At 50.5% G+C, this 19,547-nt stretch overlaps 1 long non-coding RNA gene across 1 annotated transcript; it reads right to left on the bottom strand.

Moving 5' to 3' along the window:
- Nucleotides 1-10,984: 10,984 nt before the first annotated feature.
- Nucleotides 10,985-17,005, bottom strand: LOC149743768 (uncharacterized). The gene is made up of 4 exons (XR_016391795.1): nucleotides 16,898-17,005; nucleotides 16,297-16,387; nucleotides 12,244-12,443; nucleotides 10,985-11,772 (listed from the first exon to the last, which is right to left on the bottom strand). It is a non-coding gene; the product is annotated as an uncharacterized LOC149743768 (long non-coding RNA).
- Nucleotides 17,006-19,547: the final 2,542 nt, after the last annotated feature.

The raw sequence follows: 19,547 nt of genomic DNA, 5'->3' as shown, positions 1-19,547 counted from the left end.
GCGCGCGCGGCCCGCCCCGTGGACTCGCACGCTCTCACGCACGCACGCACGTACGCACGCACATACGCACGTCATCGGCTGCCCCTGGCCACACCCACCGGCCCGAAGTGGGGACCCGGCCAAACCTCTCAGGGCCAGTGGTGGCGAGTTCGACTCTCGACCTCGACGTACCGTGACACAACCCCTCCCCCCCAATAATAAGACTATAATTCCTATTAAATATGACAGCTGGAATCCCGGCTTCTGTTCACAAAATTGCCGTGTATTTAGCCTATGCTAGGCACCAGACCGCGGACGCTCAGTACTGGCCAAAAAGGAAATGCCCTGCCCTCATAGCACTGCCATTTTAATTGGAATAGTAGTGACAATGGTCAAGGGAGAAAATAAAGTGTCATCATCGCCACGGGGATGGTTAATCTCATGTGCGCACTGCGTGGGGCCCCGGCAACCACAAACATTATTCCAGATGTGGCCAGGAAGGGATTTTTCAGAAGAGATTAACACTGAAATTGGTCCACTTTGCGTAAAGGAGGAACGAATACAAGGAATTTATATATGCAGTACATATATATTTTTATTCTACATGCTTTTCTATGTAGGTGTATATGTGTGTCTATATGTATCTATTGCATATATTATATGTGTATGTATGTATACTGTATATATACACACCTAAATATCTTTCTATGTGTGTATATATGTATGATATAGACGTACCTAGGTGTGTACATTGCATATGTTATACGTATGTGTACATACTGTATATACACAAACGATGCATTTCATATGTGTGTATGTATAGTGTATCTGTATGTGTCTATTGTATATATTACGTGTATATGTGTGTATACATACTGTATATATACAAACTATGCATTTTATATATATGTGTGTATATATGTATTTGCGTATTGTATATACTATATGTGTATATGTCTGTATGCGTACTGCATATATACACAGCTGTATATTTTTGTATGCGTGTACATATGTACGTGTGTGTGTATATACACACACACCCTATGGATTCTGTTTGTCTGGAGAACCCTCACTGATACGGCCACTTATGACAATTGAGCACCTGCTCTTTGCCAGCCAGGGAGCCAAACGCTTGTCCTTTCTGTGTCTCCCTTAAGTGTCACAAGTCCCGGGAGGGAAGGTGATGCCGCTCCTACCAGTTGAGGTGCCTCAGGGTCAGAGAGGTGCACAGGGCGGGGGGCTGGAGCCTGGTGGAGCCCAGGTGGAGTTCTAGCAGCAGTACAGCCTAGCAGTCCCACTTCCCCGGGTGCCTCTCACAAAGACGCCGAGGGAGAGACGGGGTCTGAAGGAGGGGATGAGGAAGCTTCCGTGGGTCTGCAAGCCCAGACCAAGGCTGACTCGTCAAGGGTGTTAGAGGTCAGGACTCTGGTTACCCTGGGGATGGGGTTACACAGAGCCATTCCCATTCGGAAAAAGTATCCATTCTGCTCTTGTTTGTATGTTTACCCCCCTCCCCCAAATCTTTTAAAAACAGATTCTCTTGGTTGCTGGGAGCACACACGGGGAAGTTGTGTGTGAGGGGGTGTGATCCAGGGGACAGGGAGGATAAGCCCCCCACTCGTAGGGCCGGGAGTGGCTCAGCTTTGTGAGCTAAGGATGGCCTGCGAGGTCCCAGAGAGAAGGGTCCCTGCTCCGTCCCTGCTCCGTCCTTGCTCCGTGCACCCCATTCCCAGCCTGAGAAGTCCAGAGCCCCCCGCCCCCGCACACACACACACCAGGGAGGAGAGCCAGTCACAATGGCTCCCAGGCTCCGGCTCCAGGGCTCCCGGCACTAGGAGCTATTTTCAGCTTTCATGCCCTAGGACACGGCCAGAGCTATTGTCTCCGGAAACTCTCTGTCTGTCTCTCGCCCGCCCGCCATCCCTCCCTCCCTCCCTCCTCCGCCTTTTCCCCTCCCGCTCCAGCTGTCCTGCCCTCCACCCTGCATTTCTACACAGGATGGCTCACAGACAGCTGCTCCCCGTGCCCACCCGCCACCATTCGATGGATGTCAAAGCAAGCCCTGGGGACTTCCCTGGAGGTCCAGCGATTAAGACTCCGAGCTTCCACTGCAAGGGGTGCGGGTTCAAAGCCTGGTCAGGGAAATAAGATCCCACATGCCGCCCAGCACGGCCAAAGAAATAAATGAGTAAAAAATAAAGTTATAGTGATGAAACAGCCCTAGTGGTGCAAGGATGGGACGTATAGCTCTATGGTAGAGAATAAAGGTCCAGAAACAGATAGATGAGAACTTGATATGACAGAAAGTGAGGAAATTAAGGAGTTTTCAATAAATGGCATTAGGACAATTGCTTATCCATGTGGGGAAAAGTAAATTAGAAAAAAAGAAAACAAGCAAGCCCTGGTCAGGTGTGACCTTGGGCCCAGGGCCATTGGCACACGTTGTCGTGTGGGACGTTCTTCCTTAGACTCCTCCCTCCCTCCTGTGTCACTGTCACTTCCTCCAGAACCTTCCTGGACTCCCCTACACAAGCCCGGGGTGTGTCCTCACCCGCCCACCCTGGATCACCGGAATTCCAATCCCGGCCCACCCTTCCCCGCCAGGTGAAGAACTGTGCCTGGTCAGTAAGACCGTAGAGGTCCTTGGCCATTGCTATTGCAGTTGGAATTGTTACTGTGTTTACACAGGGTGACCAACACCCGCCCCCACTTTGCCCAGGACCGCTCAGGTTTGAGCGCTGGAACTATGGGGAAACCCTCATTTCTGGGGGAACCCAGAAGGCTGGTCAGCCTATTTAGGATGAATCTTTCACTTGATATCCCAACCCCCGAGAGCCAGAAAGGAAATCTCCCCCCTCCTTCCATGGTAACCTTCATTCATTCATCCACTCATCCCTTTATTCAACTCCTTTATTCAGCAAGTATTTATGAAGCATCTACTACATAGCAGACACTCTTCTAGGTGCTGGGGACAGTAAACTGAGAAGGTGTGATTTCTTACATGGGGATGATGTCTCGGAGACCACTGCAGGGCATGGGAGGTGGGAGAGGGAAGGGGCAGTTCTAAATGCAGGCTCTGATGGGATTGGGGCAGACCTTGCCCTAAGCCAGGCTGGTTGCTTCAACACAGCTGTCCTCACTCAGGACCATCCTGCTTCCGCCTCACCCAGTTCTTCGGTGATGTCTGCGGAAAATCTGTGGTTGTCACAACTGGGGGGGAGGGGACCCTGGAATCAAATGGCTGGGGACAGGGATGCTGCTGAACCCCACACAGTGCCCAGGAAGGGCCCCCAGCAAAGAATGTCCCGCCCCAAATAACCCCAGTGCCATGGGCGAGACCCTGCACTAATATTATTCAGACCCGCTGGGGCCCCGAGATTCCTGCACAGGCTGGGACTCTAACCGGGTCACCTCTGTATCCCGAGGTGACCTAGAGTGGGGCAGCCAGGAGGGCTGAGTATCAGAGATGAAATGACCAATCTCTGTGCCCACTCTCCCCGCCACACCCCAGGGTCGATGGCCTCTATCTCCTCCCTGTGCAGCTAGCTTTTCCCTGAGCCATTTCTTCTTGTCAAGGTCCCTGTCGCAGGTTGTGTTCCCCGAAGATGACGTTGAGAGCAAGGATTGGAGTGCAGGTTGATGATGTGAGACGTGCAGAGAACAGATACAGCTGCCATAGGGTCCCGCAATTCCACTCCTGGGCATAGATCTGGAGAAAACTCTAATTCAAAAATATACATACACCCCTGGGATTTCCCTGGTGGTCTAGTGGTTAAGACTCTGTGCTTCCAGTGCAGGGAGCATGGGTTCCATCTCTGGCCAGGGAACTAAGATCCCACATGCTGTGTAACAAAAAAATAAAGAAAGAGAGAGAGAAAGAAAGAAAGAAAAAGAAAGAAAAAAAGAAAGAAAAAAAGAAAGAAAAAGAAGGAAAAGATACATGTACCCCAATGTTCATTGCATCACTATTTATAATAGGCAAGATGTGGAAGCTGCCTAAATGTCCACTGATGGGTGAATGGATAAAGAAGATGTGGTACATATATACAATGGAATATATTCAGCCATAAAAAGAATGAAATAATGCTATTTGCAGCAACGTCGTGGATGGACCTTGAGATTATCATACTAAGTGAAGTCAGTCAGAAGAGAAAGACACATATATGATCTCTCTTATATGTGAAATCTAAAATACGACACAAATGAACTTGTCTACGAAGCAAAAACAGACTCACAGACATAGAGAACAGACTTGTGGTTGCCAAGGGGGAGAAAGAGTGAGGGAGGGTTGGATTGGGAGTTTGGGGTTAGCAGACGCAAACTATTAAATATAGGATGGATAAGCTACAAGGTCCTACTGTCTAGCACAGGGAACTATATTCAATATCCTGTGATAAGCCATAATGGAAAAGAAAAAGTTTTATTTATAGGTTCCATCCCTAACTGAGCTGGCCCATCCCCTCCCATGGTTCTAAGTGCAGCCCGAGGCTGCAGACTTCCCACCATGGTCTTCAGCTCCAGAGCAAGCCACCTGCAAACCAGCCGCATCTTCCCAGGGGCTGGCAACTCTCCTTTGCTACTGATTCCAAGACACATCCAGATAGCACAAATGTGACCATGAAAACAAACTCAGCCATGTTCAAATCAGGGAAATAACATTCTTATCTCTGTTTAGTAGTTGCTTAATTTTAGAATAGCTTAGAGTTACAAAAAAGTTGCAAAGATCTGTACAGAGTGTACAGAGTGCTGTGGACCCCCGACCCAGTACCCCTATTTCCAACACGTTAGTACTTTAGTACGTTAGTACGACATGCTTATCCAACTAAGGAACCGAGATGGATACGTTATTATTAACTAAAGTCCACACTTTATTAGAATTTCCCTAGCTTTCCCCTAACATCCTTTTTCTGTCCCAGTCTCCTCTGGGCTGTGACATTTCTCAGACGTCCCTGGGTTTTGATACCTTGAAAGTTTTGAGGAGGACTGGTCAGGTATTTTGTCCCTCAATTTGTCTGTCTGTTGGTTTTCTGATGTTTTTCTTATGGTTGGGCTGGAGTTATGGGGTTTGGGGCGGAAGATGCAGACAGAGATAAAAATGTCATTCTCCTCAGGTCACATCATCAAGGATACACACCATCAAGGATACACACATCAAGGATACACACCATCAACGGGACTTGTGACAAACAATTTTACCCTTGATCACCTGGCCAGTAGCGTCTTTTTTTTTTTTTTTTTTTTTTTTTTTGCTGCGTTGGGTCTTCATTGCTGCACACGGGCTTTCTCTAGTTGCGGCGAGCAGGGGCTCCTCTTTGTTGCGGGCACGTGCTTCTCATTACAGTGGCTTCTTTTGTTTCGGAGCACGGGCTCTAGATGTGCGGGCTTCTGTAGTTGTGGCATGGGGGCTCAGTAGTTGTGGCTCCCAGGATCTAGAGCGCAGGCTCAATAGTTGTGGCCCACGGCCTTAGTTGATCTGCGGCACATGGGATCTTCCCGGACCAGGGCTCGAACCCGGGTCCCCTGCATTGGCAGGTGGATCCTTTTTTTGTTTTCTTTGTTCCGTTTGGAACCAAAACTTTAATCCCAAGGAGTCTCACAAAACATATTACAAATGACAGCATGGAAAAAAAATTGCACAGTAACTCAAAGTTCAGCTCTACAGTATACTCTTTATCTGGCAGGACATTGGTATCTTGATAATCTCAACTTCCAAAAAACTTTACAAAGAGCTATGTATTCATGTACAGCAATCACAGAGGGGACTTATGACCTAACTCAAAGGTAAACTAACTTCCTTGAAACTTCTTAGATGCTAAACTCACTGGACAAGCTCTTGTCCAGTGTGAAGACTAGTGGAATTCTTAAACCTCTAATCTAGGGTAAGGGTGCGGCTTTCATTTCTACCTGCTGGCTTGTGTTCACAGTACCTTTTAAAGACTGCTTGCTTGACTACAGCTGCATACCACATCCCAGCTACAGAAAGTCTTTTTAATGTTTGCCAGTGCTGTTTCCATAATAATAAACATCACACTTTAGGTGGGCAGGAGTTAGAGTTTTATTATCAGTCTAGGCAAGACCAAAAATTCAAAGCAAATTCAATTCTGCTTAAGAGAACATTGTAAAGAAACAATTCTTCATATTACATGCCTCATATGACCCATTTCAAACCATAGAGAATGACACCTTTATGTGTCACTGTCCCAAGAGACAAACAAACGGGAACAGCTAAAACATTTAAAAGGTGCATCAAGCTTCGGAAGTCTCAAACGAAACTTGAATTTTCTGTACATACTCCTGTCAAATGAAGGTATTTCCTGTGCACCACTCCTCTTGCAAAGTGGTCTGCTATTTCCTTTCATTTGACCTGGATCGGCTAGGAGACCTAGAGAAAGATCGGGACGGCTTGCGATTTCTCTCCCGGGACAGTGATCTCTCTCTTCTCCTATATCTACTAAAGGGACCTGCTCCGGCTGCGGGAGAAGCTTCTCCGTCTTGGAGATCTGTGGTGAGGGGGAGGACTCCTCCTCCGATAATCATCTCGAGGGCGACGACCCCAAGAAGGAGGCGGCCACGATTTCGACTTCTCCCTTCCCCATTCGACAGGTCCACTCTTACTCGGCAGCCACAGAGTGTTCTCCCGTCTACTTCTCAGACAGCATCCGCTGCATCTCGGGGATCTTCATTTTCAACAAGAGTGAAGCCGGGAGGGTTTTTAGCAACCCACACACTTCGGAGTGGTCCATAATATCCTAAAGCTCGTTCGAATTCAGTCTTCTTACCACTGTTTCCAAGGCTCCTTACATAAACGTTCCAGTCCAACGGACAGGAATCCCGATGCAAGACCCTCCTGGCTCCTGGCTTTCATGGGCCACAGGGTGATCCCGGGCCTCTAGAATCTGGCAGCTGAATCGGCTCGCACAAGCTGGCCTGTGGGGATGCTTTTCCCCCTATGTGTCCAGCCCGGGGCCATGCTGTCTAGGCCCGACCTCCAGGGTGACAGGGTGAACCCCAGGTCCCTGGAGCAAACACTCAGAGACCTGGTGACCAGACTCAGGGGCCTGGGGCGGCAGCTGGACATGTGTGGCCACCCTGGTGGTGTTTGGCCCCATCTGCAGTTCCAGTTCCAGCTGAGAAAGAGCCTCGCTGTCTTATTTTCTCCTGGTTGTGTAAGGATCCCCGGTGTCATTTGACAGAAATGTAGATGGTGTGTTCTTTCTCTCTTTTCTCCCTGCTTCCTCTCGTCCCTCTCCTCCTCCCTCTCTCCCTCTCCCTCTGTCCCTCTCTCTCTTCCCTCTCCCTCTTTCCTCTGCGTCTCTCTCTTTCCCTCTCTCCCTCCCCCCTCCCTCTCCCCCCTCCCCGTCCCTCTCCCAACTCCCTCTCCACCTCCGTCTCCCCCTTGCTCTCCCCCATCCCTCTCCCCCTCCCCTCCCCCTCCTCGCTCTCCCCCGTCTCTCTCCCTCCTCCCCCCTCCCTCTTCCCTCCTCCCCCCTCCCTCTTCCCTCCTCCCCCGTCCCTCTTCCCTCTCCTTCTCTTCCTTCCTCTCTCCCTGTCCCTGTTTCCCTGTTCCGCACGCTCTCCCTCTACCTCTTTCCCTCTCCCTGTCCCTCCACCTCCTTCCCTCTCCGGAGAGGGAAGGAGGTGGAGGGACAGGGAGAGAGAGCAGGAGAGGGAGGGGGAGAGGGAGAGAGAGGGGTGAGAGGGAGAGAGGGAGAGAGAGAGGGAGAGAGGGAGGGAGCGAAAGACCGTCTCTCCCTCCCTCCCTCTCTCCCTCCCTCCCTATCTCCCTCCCTCCCTCTCTCCCTCCCTCCCTCTCTCCCTCCCTCCCTCTCTCCCTCCCTCCCTCTCTCCCTCCCTCTCTCCCTCCCTCCCTCTCTCTCCCTCCCTCCATCCCTCTCTCCCTCCCTCCATCCCTCTAGCTCCCTCCCTCTATCCCTCTCGCTCCCTCCCTCTATCCCTCTCTCCCTCCCTCTCTCTATCCCTCTCCCTCCCTCTCTCTATCCCTCTCCCTCCCTCCCTCTATCCCTCTCTCGCTCCCTCCCTCTATCCCTCTCTCCCTCCCTCCCTCTCACCCTCTCCCTCCCTCCAACTCTCCCGCTCCCTCCATCTCTCCATCTCCCTCACTCCCTCCCAGAGAGGGAGAGATAGAGAGGCAGAGACAAGGGAGAGGGAGAGAGGGAGAGGGGGAGATGGAGGGAGAGGGAGAGGGAGGGAGAGGAAGAGAGGGAGAGAGATATGGAGAGGAGGGGGGGGAGAGGGAGATGGAAAGAGGTCTCTTCCTCCCTCCCTCTCCCTCCCTCTCTCCCTGTCCCTGTTTCCCTGTTCCGCTCTCCCTCTCCCAACACCTCCTTCCCTCTCCAGAGAGGGAAGGAGGTGGAGGGAGAGGGAGAGGGAAAGAGGGAGAGGGAGAGCAGGAGAGGGAGGGGGAGAGGGAGAGAGAGGGGGGAAAGGGAGAGAGGGATAGAGGGAGGGAGCGAAGACGTCTCTCCCTCTCTCCCTCTACACCTCTCTCCCTCCCTCTCTCCTTCTCCTCCCTCTCCCTCCATGTCTCCATCTCCCTCACTCTTTCCCAGAAAGGGAGAGATGGAGGGAGAGGGAGAGAGGGAGAGGGAGAGATGGAGGGAGAGGGAGAGTGAGAGGCAGCGAGGTAGAGGGAGAGAGGGAGAAAGGGAGAGAGAGAGAGAGAGAGAGGGAGAGCGGTAGAAGTGCTGAGGAGGGGGGCTCCCTCCCCCTCCCACTCCCATCCTCTCCCTACTGCTTTCTCTTTTTTCTGCTTCAACAAACCCCAGGCGCCTTTTAGATCAGCCCTGAAGTCAACGTTGATGCTTGGACAGCCTGACCTCCCCGCTGACTTCCAGCCCAGGACCACCGCTGGGAGATGAAGTCTGCGGGGCCCTGGGCGCAGGCTGCACAGGCACCTCCTCTGATGCCCAATCTCTCCTCGTTTACGAGGCAGCCGACACTCCCCTCCCTGACTCCCCAAGATTTGGGGCCTTTTTAGTATGTGTCGATAATGCCATGAGCGACTATTTAACTCTTCCACGAGGACCCATCTCCCAAAATGCAGTGGTTTTCAGCCTTGGCTGCACTAGAGAACCCCCAGGGAAGGGAGAGACGTCTCTCCCTCCCTCTCTCTTTCTCTCCCTCTGTACGTCTGTCTACCTCTCTCCCTCTCCCTCTCCCTCTGGGGTGATGCCCGATGAGCTCAGAATCGCAGATGGACCCCCCCATCCCCTCTCTGTGGCTTGCATGGGGGATGCACCTTCTCACTGTGGCCCGGGCATGGCCTTGACATTCAGACATCGGGTCCTGCATGGACACTTGTGTTTGTTCCATAGCGCATGTGGCTGCAGTCTGTGCTTCTGTAGATGCGGGCTGTGCGTGAGCCCTTCATCTTCCCCGCAGACACCACTGGTGCTCGCTCGGCCTCGCGGGGGATGCGGGGGGCACGGGGGACAGTCTTGTGTCCCCACCTTCTTGGGCTGCAGACAGGCCACGCTGGTGCTGTGGTGACGGGGGGCTCCCAGGAGAACCCCGCTGCAGACCGGAGAGGTGGCCCCCGAGAAGGTGGCGTACACCTGGGGCCGGGCCTCATCAGTGAGCCACGGGCCACCTGCAGCAACAGGTGTCTCACCGTCCAGGGGCTGGGTGTTCGGGCGCCGTGGGGTTGAGCTACTGTCTGCACGGCAGCCGTGTTTGTCTTGTTGAGCCCGGGGAGGCCCCTTGGTGGCTCCTGGAGAGCCTGGCCGCATTTCTTCCTGCCCTTGGCCTTAGAGCCCATCACGTTCATGCCGTTTCTGCTTCCAAAAGGACCTGTGTTAATAAAGACCACGTGTTAGGACAGCACCAAAGTGCCTAGAAATCCGGGCCAGGAGGAGGAGGGAGGGGGATTGGCTGTGCCCGCCAGTGGCCTGGGAGCCCTGCCCGCCTGCAGAGACCTGGCCCGGGGCCCGTGGGGAGGGCGTGGCCCTCGGTCCCCAGCGCCTTCCGTCTCTGGCTTCCGGGAGAACTGCGTGATCCTCAGGGAGCTGGTGAGGCTGCAGGCCCTGAAGTCCCGCCTGCTGGGGTTCCGCACCATGCCGACTCTGTGCTGGAGATGAACACGGACAAGACCAGCCAGGTGGTGGCCACTGTCCTAGGTAACACCGCCTCCCCCTGAGTCCCAGTGGGGACGGGGTCAGGCGGACCTTGACCGGATGTGGTACTGCCTGAGACCCCACTGTGTCAGCCCTTGGGGGTCACCTTCCCAGACCCTTCATTCTGCCTCGAGGGGCACAGGGTCGGGGGTGGCTGGGGGGCCGCCCCAGGGACGTAGCCGAGCCTCTCCCCTCCGCCCGCAGGTGAGCTGGCCCAGAAGCTGAAGCCCCTCGGGGAGCAGGAGCGGCCGTGATCCTGGAGCTAAAGAAGGCCGAGTGCCAGAGGCGGGGCCTGCACTTTGACGGCCCCATCAACGCCTGGGACCTGCGCTACTACGTGAACCAGGGGGAGGAGACGCGCTACCACGTGGGCCAGTACCTGCTCAATGAGTCTTTCCCCATGCAGGCGGTCACACGCGGGCTGCTGGGCATCTCCCAGGAGCTGCTGGGGCTGACCTTCGACCTGGAGGAGGGCACCAGCATGTGTCACGAAGACGTGAGGCTCTAAACGGTCTGGGACGCGGCCTCGGGCAAGGTCATCCATCGGCAAGTTCTACCTGACCTCTATCCTCGGTGCGTGCGTGGGGGAACCTGTCGGCCGTGGGCCGGGGCTCCTCTGTGGAAGCGGGGCCCCATCCACGTCCCTCCGCAGGGTGGGGAAGTCCGGGCACGCGGCCTGCTTCGGCCTGCCTACAGCACGATGGGAGCTGCCAGATCGCCATCGCGGCCATGGTGGCCAACTTCACCAAGCCTACGCCCAACCTGCCCTCCCTGCTGCGGCATGATGAGCGGGAGACCAACTTCCACGACGTCGGGCATGCGATGCACCAGCTCCGCTCCCAGGCGCAGGGCTGCAGGCAGGGGGCGGGGAGGGCCCGGGCATGCGTGGTCCTCAGGCAGGCCCTCGCCACGGGATTCTTTCACTGACATCACCCCACACGTGGTGACGCCCTCGGTGTCAGCTTCCATCATCAAACCCCAGGCACTGGGCGCGTAAATAACGGAAATGGATGTCCTCGAGGCTCTAGAGGCTGGAAGACCCAGATCAAGGAGTCAGGGCTGGTTCCCTGCATGTTAAATACATGTACTCAAGAGTTGCCTTTAAAAAAGACAAAAGAAAAGAAAGGAACGTTGCCTGCAAGTCTGCTGACGGCCGGTGATGAGAACCAGAGGGAAGGCTCTGGGGCCGGGGGTGCAGTGCCCTGTGAGCTCGGGGGCTGCTGCCAGTCTCCGTGGAGGCTCAGCAAGTCCCAGTGACTTCCCCACGTGGGGGGCGCCAGCTGAGAGTCTGGGCCCAGGACCCACTGCTCGTTCGGTCTTCCTGTGGTCAGCCCTTCATCCTGAGAGCGATGCTCTCACAGGCTGCACTGGGGCGTGTGGGGACAGTTTACTGAGCCGTACAGACGTCACTACTGCTTTGGACCATTTCCATCATCCCGAAAATGTCCCTCACGCCCTTAGCTATCACTCCGTCCCCTCGCCAGCCCCTGACAACCAGGAACCCACTCGCTGACTCTGTGGATCTACCTGCTCTGGATGTTTCTCCTCAGTGGGGTCACGCCCTGTGTGTCCTTCTGTGTATGACTTCTCTCGCTGAGCATCGTGTTCTCAGGGTGTACCGACGTGGCAGCGAGCGTCAGGGCTTCACCGCATTGCGTGGCTGAGGGACGTAAAGAAGACAAGAGAAAAGAAAAGCACGTTGCATGCAGGTCTGCTGACAGCCGGTGATGAGAGCCAGAGGGAAGGCTCTGGGGCCGGGGGCGCCGTGCCCTGTGAGGCCCTGGCGCTGCTGCCAGTCTTGGTGGGGCACGGGCAGCACCGTCCCTCAGGAGCTGCTGGACAAGCTCATCAAGTCCCGGGAGGCCAACCCAGATGCGGCCGGACCGAGGGAAGGGAAGGGGGCTTCCGGTCTGCCCGGCTGGCAAGCGTGGCCTGGACACGGTGCCAGCCCCCCGTCTCCTTCCTCCCACGCCCCAGGCCTCTTCAACCTGTGCCAGATCGTCCTGGCCAAGGTGGTTCAGGCCCTGCACACGCAGACGCCCGCGGACCCGGCCCAGGAGAATGCCCGCCTCTGCCAGGAGATCCTGGGGTTCCCAGCCATGCCAGGTAGCCAAGCGCGCGCCGGGCTCACCTTAGCGGTCGGTTGGCGGCTACTGCCCAGGTCAAGAGGATCGTCTGGTGGTGTGTGAATGGGGACTGACTGACGGGCTCCGGCCGAGGCCCACTGCCCTCTGGCCTCCTCCTGCCACGGCTCCTTGGCTGGTCCCTCCAGCTGTGGCCCACGGAGTCCGAGGGTGGAGTGGGAGGCTCTGCACATGCTTTCTAGAGAGCCTGGAAGAGGCAGGAGAGGGCTTCATACCCCGGACAGAAGGCATCGACGAGGTCTGCCCATGCGTGTCGGTGCGGACACGCGGTTCACTCCCTCGTGAGCGCTTTAACCAGCGATCTCCCCGTGATGGAGGGAGAGCCCTGACTCATCTCTCGCAGCCTCGGCAGCTGGCCTTGTAAGAGGCTTAGGAGTGAACCCTCGTGAGCTTCAGCAGAAAGTCGGCAAAGATTTATTTGTGTCCCTCCACTGAACTGCCAGCAAGGTCCCCGTTTTCTACAAGTGTTGGGCCAATACTCTCTCTAGTGGCAGGGGACTCAGACAAGGCTGCTTTGAGGCCCCCACCCCCGCTCTGGGGCAGGGGCACTGAGCGGCCAGGGGGCCGGGCAGGAGCCCCTCCGCGTGTGTCCCAGTGACCCACCTGCCTGCGACCTTCGGCCGCCTGGCAGGAAGCTACGACGCCCAGTCCTATGGCCAGTCATTCCTGCAAGAAACACTGGAACCAGTTTCTGCCAATCCACCAAAAAAAACGACTTCAAAGGCAACGTGGTGTCACAGGAAGGGCTTGTTTCTGTGTTGGTTTGTTTTTAGTTCATCAGGCCTCACTTAAAATTCTGATTCCACAATGCACTTGCTTTGGGATCTTGAACAACACTCATAACCTCTGCAAGTTTCAGTATAGTAAGTTTATGTGATTACCTTCATCTGTAATATCCCTGTGTTGCAATCTTAATTCAGATTAATTCATCTTAATCTTAATCTCAAGTTCAGATCAATGACTAGTTCCTCTGTGACTTCTCCTCTGAACGGATTCAAAAGCCGCCTCTCCCGTCCTCATTTGGCTTCTCTTCTCTTCGGGAATCTCATAAGAACTTCTATGACCTCTTTGGGATTTTGTTGTTGCTGTTGTCTGTTTGTTTGTTTTTTAATTGAAATATAGTTGATTTACAATGTCGTGTCCGTTTCAGGTGTACGGCGCAGTGATTCCGTTTTCAGAGTCTTTTCCCTTATAAGTTATTACAAAATATTGAGTACAGTTCCCTGTGCCATAGGGGAGATCCTTGTTGTATCAATTCTATGCCTTCTTTGAATGACCGTAGCACTTGTTGTCTGTATCATTTTTATGTCTGTTGTGGCTTTGTGACTGAAAATGAAAATTTTCTATTTGTTCATGCCCTGGCCCTTCCTTAAAAAATGTGTTCATTTACCTATTTCATATTTATTGACTACATCTTAGACACCGTGTTAGCTGCTTGTTCTAGATGTTAGTAAAACACAGACCTTCCTGCTCAAAGGGTCACAGTATTTGTGGGAAAACAAAAAAATGAACAACTTACGTCTCAAATAGCTTTGTACTTCCCAAAGAGAGCACACCTCGTAGGTACAATAAATATATGTATTATACATAAATGTATAAAGAGTTAATGGCATTAAAAACGTGAGATAACTGCTTTTCTATTCTGAGGAAATGAGGATTACATTTCACCAGGAGCTCAATACCACTCTGAGAATGAGGGCTTAACCCCCGACCTGGCTCACTGCATCGCTTTCTTATATGAAAATAGACAAGTCTGTACACGCTCTCTACAAAAAGGCTTATCTGGCATGAATTTCATATAGCAAGAAGAAAAATTCAAGAGGTTCAGAGAAGCATCCAGAAGCTCAGATGATTGTCTGGCACTGATACAACTTGCTTGACAGGAAAATAGAGCTGTAAATCTCACAAGATTCGATGATCTTCTAAGAATTTCAAAACCGCCTGCTATTAAATAGAAATCCTAGAAGAACCGCTTCTTTTAAAGCACACTGATAATATGCTTTACAGCTTAATATTCAGAAGCCTATGTTTTGGCTAAGTGAGCTTCAGGAATGAAGGAAACTTGTGGTTCAGTTCCATCTACTCTGGAACCTCTGGTCAAAACACCTACTTCTGTGCTCAGCCATCTTATCATCTGAAAAATGGAGGCAACTCTAAGAAAACATCGTTACAGAGATGTTGCACAGTTTCCTGTGTCACTGTCTTCATTTGTTTCAGAAAACCAATAACGTCTAAGCTACTACTGCAAAGAGCACAGTGTTACTTGGGGTCATCTAGTGCAGCTCTGTCAAAGTAAAGAAAAGGAAAGGGGCCTAGAACAACTATAATTTTCCCAAGAGGACACTATTATTTTATGGTAAATCTGAGTCAAGAACCCTGATCTCTTTGATGCCATTCCATTGTTCTTTCGTTGGGTTCTCAACAACCCAGAGAAAGGAAGAGAAATAAAACTCCTATGTGCTGTGTCACTGGTACAGAACGTGGCAAGATTGGAATCGGAGAACTACATATTAACAGGTATTTGGGAAATTCTTCAAACTGGTTAAGATATACACCAGGTACATAAAAAACAGTATGTTTTCCCAAGATGATTCTGTGGAATGAACAGAACTGGTAACTGAAGGTGCCTGTGTGCTGCAGTTCCAAACAGGATGGGTGAATGCTTGTTTTCTGGCACCTTTAAGACTCCACCCCAATATACACATTAAAATAAAATTAACATTTCAACTGGGTCATATTTAATTCTGCATGCTCTTCTAAGTCAGCAAAATATTCCATATATCATTTAAGTTGTCACTCACTCTCTTTTCTTTTCTTTCTTTTTCTCTTTTTTTTTTTTTTTGCAGTACACGGGCCTCTCACTGCTGTGGCCTCTCCCGTTGCGGAGCGCAGGCTCAGCGGCCATGGCTCACGGGCCTAGCCGCTCCGCGGCATGTGGGATCTTCCCGGACCGGAGCGCGAACCCGCGTCCCCTGCATCGGCAGGCGGACTCTCAACCACTGAGCCACCAGGGAAGCCCGTCACTCACTTTTTAACTTGAGTTTTAATTTCTAAAAGTCTTTCCAAACACAAAACAGAGGTGGGAAAATGGTATATGGGAAGCTGCAGAGATGAAATAAGCTTACTTCATTCGGCATAAAGATGAATACCCAAACAACTTCTGCATGGCTGCAAGTGTCCAAATCTACTATCCTCGTTTCGTAGTCAAGGCTTCCGGAAAAATATGCTAACGGATTCCTAATTACCCAAATGCCCCATATCCGTTTCAGTAAGTATCGTTATATATTATGGAAATTTTTCTCAGTGACACAGAAAGACATCCTGGCCGAGCATCCCCCTTCCCATGACACAGAGATGATGGGTCTCAAGCTACCTTGAAGGCGTTGGAGCCCACTTTATCCATTACTAATATTAATGGAGGACAAACCTTCATATTCTGTTTGTTTGCTCTGTGTTTGTTAAATCACTTCTTCCCTTCATTAAAATGGATGACACATAATTGAGTCTGTAATGTGTGTATCACTGGAACCTGAACACAGTTTTGTTGGTTTTATTAACGTCATAGGTTTCTAGGGAGGGTCTACTAAATAACTAAGTCTAGTTTCACAGTTACAAATAAATTAGCATGTAATTTTGAATAAATTAAGCTCATCATAAAGGAAGGATACTGATAGTTGCTACTACCCCTTCCTTGAGGGGCTCTTGTAAAGCACTAAATAAAGTAACAGAGGTTTATATGCATGCATATATTTTCAATGATATTTGAACACACTCGAAAAGAACTCTACAGAATGCATTATAAAACCTCGATGCTGTGTGTCCCGAGTTCCCAGCTCTCTCGTTAAAACTATTTAAATGAACAAAATGTTATCTATTAGGAGAGCTATCAGAGTACTCCAAATACTCCTTCTTGCAGTACCCTGTCCCAACCATTTGCCTTCCTCTTCCCATTAGTCCTTAATTCAGAAACCCCAGAGATTTGTTCATTAATTTATGAGCATATTTCTTCATTCAGCCAAGAAAATTGATGGCTCCCTTACCAAATTTCAGGCACCCTTCTTCAGTATGTTTTCTAGGCATGTTCAGGAAACACAGCAGTGATTAACACAGATGAATATAGCCTCTCTCGAGCTGAGGGGAGAGACAAAAGTAAAGAAGCAAATATAAAATCGTAAGTGTAAATACGTAAATAAAAATTGAATAAATGGGTAGAATAACTAGTATATCAGGTAAGTGCTGGAGAAAAACAGCAAGCGGGGAAGGGGGATGGAGATTGTTAGCTGGTAGGAGGAGGCTGCGATCTGAAACTAAGTGATCACTGAGGGCTTTCTGGGGAAGATAAAATTTAAGAGGGAACCTAAGGTTGTGAGAGGGAGCAAGGTGCATATCTGGGAAGTGAATAGTACAAGCAGAGGGAACAGTCAGATGGAAAGGCAATGAGGCAAGAGTGGGCTTGGAGTATCCAAGGAGCAGAAAGGATGTCAGTGTGTGGAAAACAGAGGGAGCAAAGTGGAGAGGAGAAGGAAACAGTCAGAGAGGAAACAGAGGCCCAGATTTCTAGGGCTGTGGAGGCACTTTGAGGACTTTGCTTTTCCTGTGAAGAAGCCACTGAAGAGCCTGGAGTGACATGATCTGACTTACGTTTTAACAGGATCTCTCTGGATGCCATGTTGATTAGAGACTGCAGGAGAATAAGGACAAGCCCCAGAAGACCAATAGTTGATTCAAATGTCAAGAAACATTTATGCCTTCACCCTTCAACTTCACAAATGATGCCATTTCCATTGAGCTATTGAAAAATATAATCTGGCTTTCAAAACAATAAACCAGAAGGCATTTTCTCACATAAGCAAGGTCACAAACAACTGTCAGCTAAAGTTGAAATAGCAACAAATCAAATAATAACAAAAAACATTTTTTATAGATTTTAAAACCTTACCAAGCATTTTCTTGTCCATTATCTAAGTTAATCCTCAAATCAACGCCATGAGATAGTTACTATTTTCCCATTAGAAGTGACCGCATATTAAATCCTTAGTGATTGCTCAAGAAAAGCTGAAATCTTGAGTGTACATCTATTAATGCCAAGGTTGGGTTTTTTACCCATGGGAACATTGGATGCTAAAATCCACAGGGATTTTCAGCTCAAGATGGCAGACTAGGAAATATATTTACTTTCTGGTCCTCCTGAAACCAGGTTTAAATAAAACTGTAGAAATACCCAAATTAATCAACCAATAAGAGCCAAGACATTGTGGAAGTCATCAACCACAGAAAGATTTCAACACATTTCGAGAAGGCAAACAATGAAATGGAGGGGCCGTGAATAAAATAATGAAGAAAAGACTACCCTAAGTAGGGTCTGCACAAAGCCAGTCAGCTTTTGCTGAGCCCTGGTTATAGTAAAGGACAGAGGAAAGAAGAGGGGCTGAAAACAAGGAGACAAAAGTCATTTCAGGAAAACACGTTCATTTAACGAGCTCCAGGGAACACTCGGCCTGCTGCCATACTCACTCACGTATTACAGTGGATTGTTGGCACGCAAGACAAGAAAACAGGGAACCAACGAACAAAACTCAAGACACTGTTTCTTACTGAACTCTTCTCAAACGAGATCAAGAAATTATGGTTCAATGCCATAGCTGTAAATCATTTCTGCTCCTGGAGAGGTTAGAAAGGGCTTATAATAGTTACCCTTTTTTTTTCAGACAGAATTTAGGTCTGAGCAAAAGCTTTTGTGTCCTCCAACCTCAAAGTTTATTGGGGATGGAAGTCCAAATTTGCTTCGACATACCATAAAAAGAATCTCATGAGCAGAGGGTCAAACTACTTTTGGAATATATGAATTATGCCCAGTGTGATTTTAAATAGATTTTAAACAAAAATATATAGATTTTTACTGATCTATATGATTCTGGGTTCTGAAACTTCTACATGTCACATGCCTGATACAGAACACACAATGTCAGTCCCAGGAGAGAGAAAACACTCCAATGAAGCAAGCCAAAGAAACAAGATTCGGACAAGGTAAAGTGACGTGTAGACCAAGACCAGGATTTTTCAATTCTTTCCTGTCATGCTGTAGCTTCCAGCTCCTGAATAACAACACATGTTTCCCTTGTCCTAGACACACAAGAGTATGTCTCCTCTATGGGGCATAAGAAGCTCTAGAGTTACATATGTGTAGTAAAGAGTGGACCCAGCCGGCATACTCACAATGACCAAATTGTGTTGCTCGTACTTTATTTTAAACCAATACATCGCTCCACGCTGAAGTTGCAATAAATGATATATTTGCTTTCTAGACATGAATGAGATGCCTTACTGGATATACTCCAGGAAGGCCAGAGAAACTGGCTTCTAATCCATACAGAATAATTCATTGATGAATTCCTTTCAGGATAGCCCATGATTTATCTAGAATATAAGCTTTACCTACCTGGATCCTTCAAACTAGACCAAAGGGAAAAATCTAGGCTCCAAGCCTCAATTAGAAATGTGGGATGGTGCTATGCTGACAACTGGTGGTCCCTGACCTATCTTCTGAGATTAGAACCCAGTGTGGTGGATGACCAATTCACGCGTTGAACAAAAGAACACCTCCTACAGGGCAGTGGATGTGTTCATTACAGGTATGGCACTTAGGGCTAAGTATCATAAGGACTTCAAGAAACAAAAGAAAAAGTAACACATGAAGCATATATGATAAGGAGGCGCCAGAGTCCAGAGCACGAGCTCTGGAATCACACAGGCTTGCTTCGAATCCCGGCTAAGCCACTACCATCTGTATACCCTGAAGAACAGTCGAAGGTTGAAATGTTCTTTTACCAAATTTCGAAAAACAAGTGAAGAAAGAACCTACCTGCCAGGAAGGGACATCGTGGGGTGCAGCATCCAGTCGGGTCAGGGCTCTGCATCCCCTGCTCAGAAACCTTCACCGCCTGGCTCACGGTGATGCTGGCAGCTCAGCAGCCCTGGAGAAGGCGCTCCTGCTCCTGTCTCCAGGGCTCGCGGACAAGCTGGGGAGGTCCACGGAGGAGGCGGGCCACAGCCTGGCAAGCTCTGGGTGCCTCCTGCACTCAGCTCTGGGCAGGCTCTGGCCTCTGGGCCCCGTTGCGGGGAAGGGCTGGCCGATACATACCCAGGGCTGAGGGGTCTGCAGAGCCGGTGCCCAGGCAGCGTGAGCTCTGGAGGACAAGGCTTCCACAGTCCCCAACAGTCTCCGCATGGTGGCCCATCCGGTGCCAAACACCTGCCACCCACAGCGACAAGTCCCAGCCGCTAGAAAGTC

This window comes from Delphinapterus leucas, unplaced genomic scaffold (genome assembly GCF_059928025.1).
Source record: "Delphinapterus leucas isolate spDelLeu-1000000601 "Yukka" unplaced genomic scaffold, BTC_Dleu_Yukka2 spDelLeu_asBTCV2_sq85, whole genome shotgun sequence".
Classification (NCBI taxonomy): Eukaryota; Metazoa; Chordata; class Mammalia; order Artiodactyla; family Monodontidae; genus Delphinapterus; species Delphinapterus leucas.
Note: the sequence above shows the minus strand (reverse complement) of the source record. Positions and strands in the feature narration are given on the sequence as shown.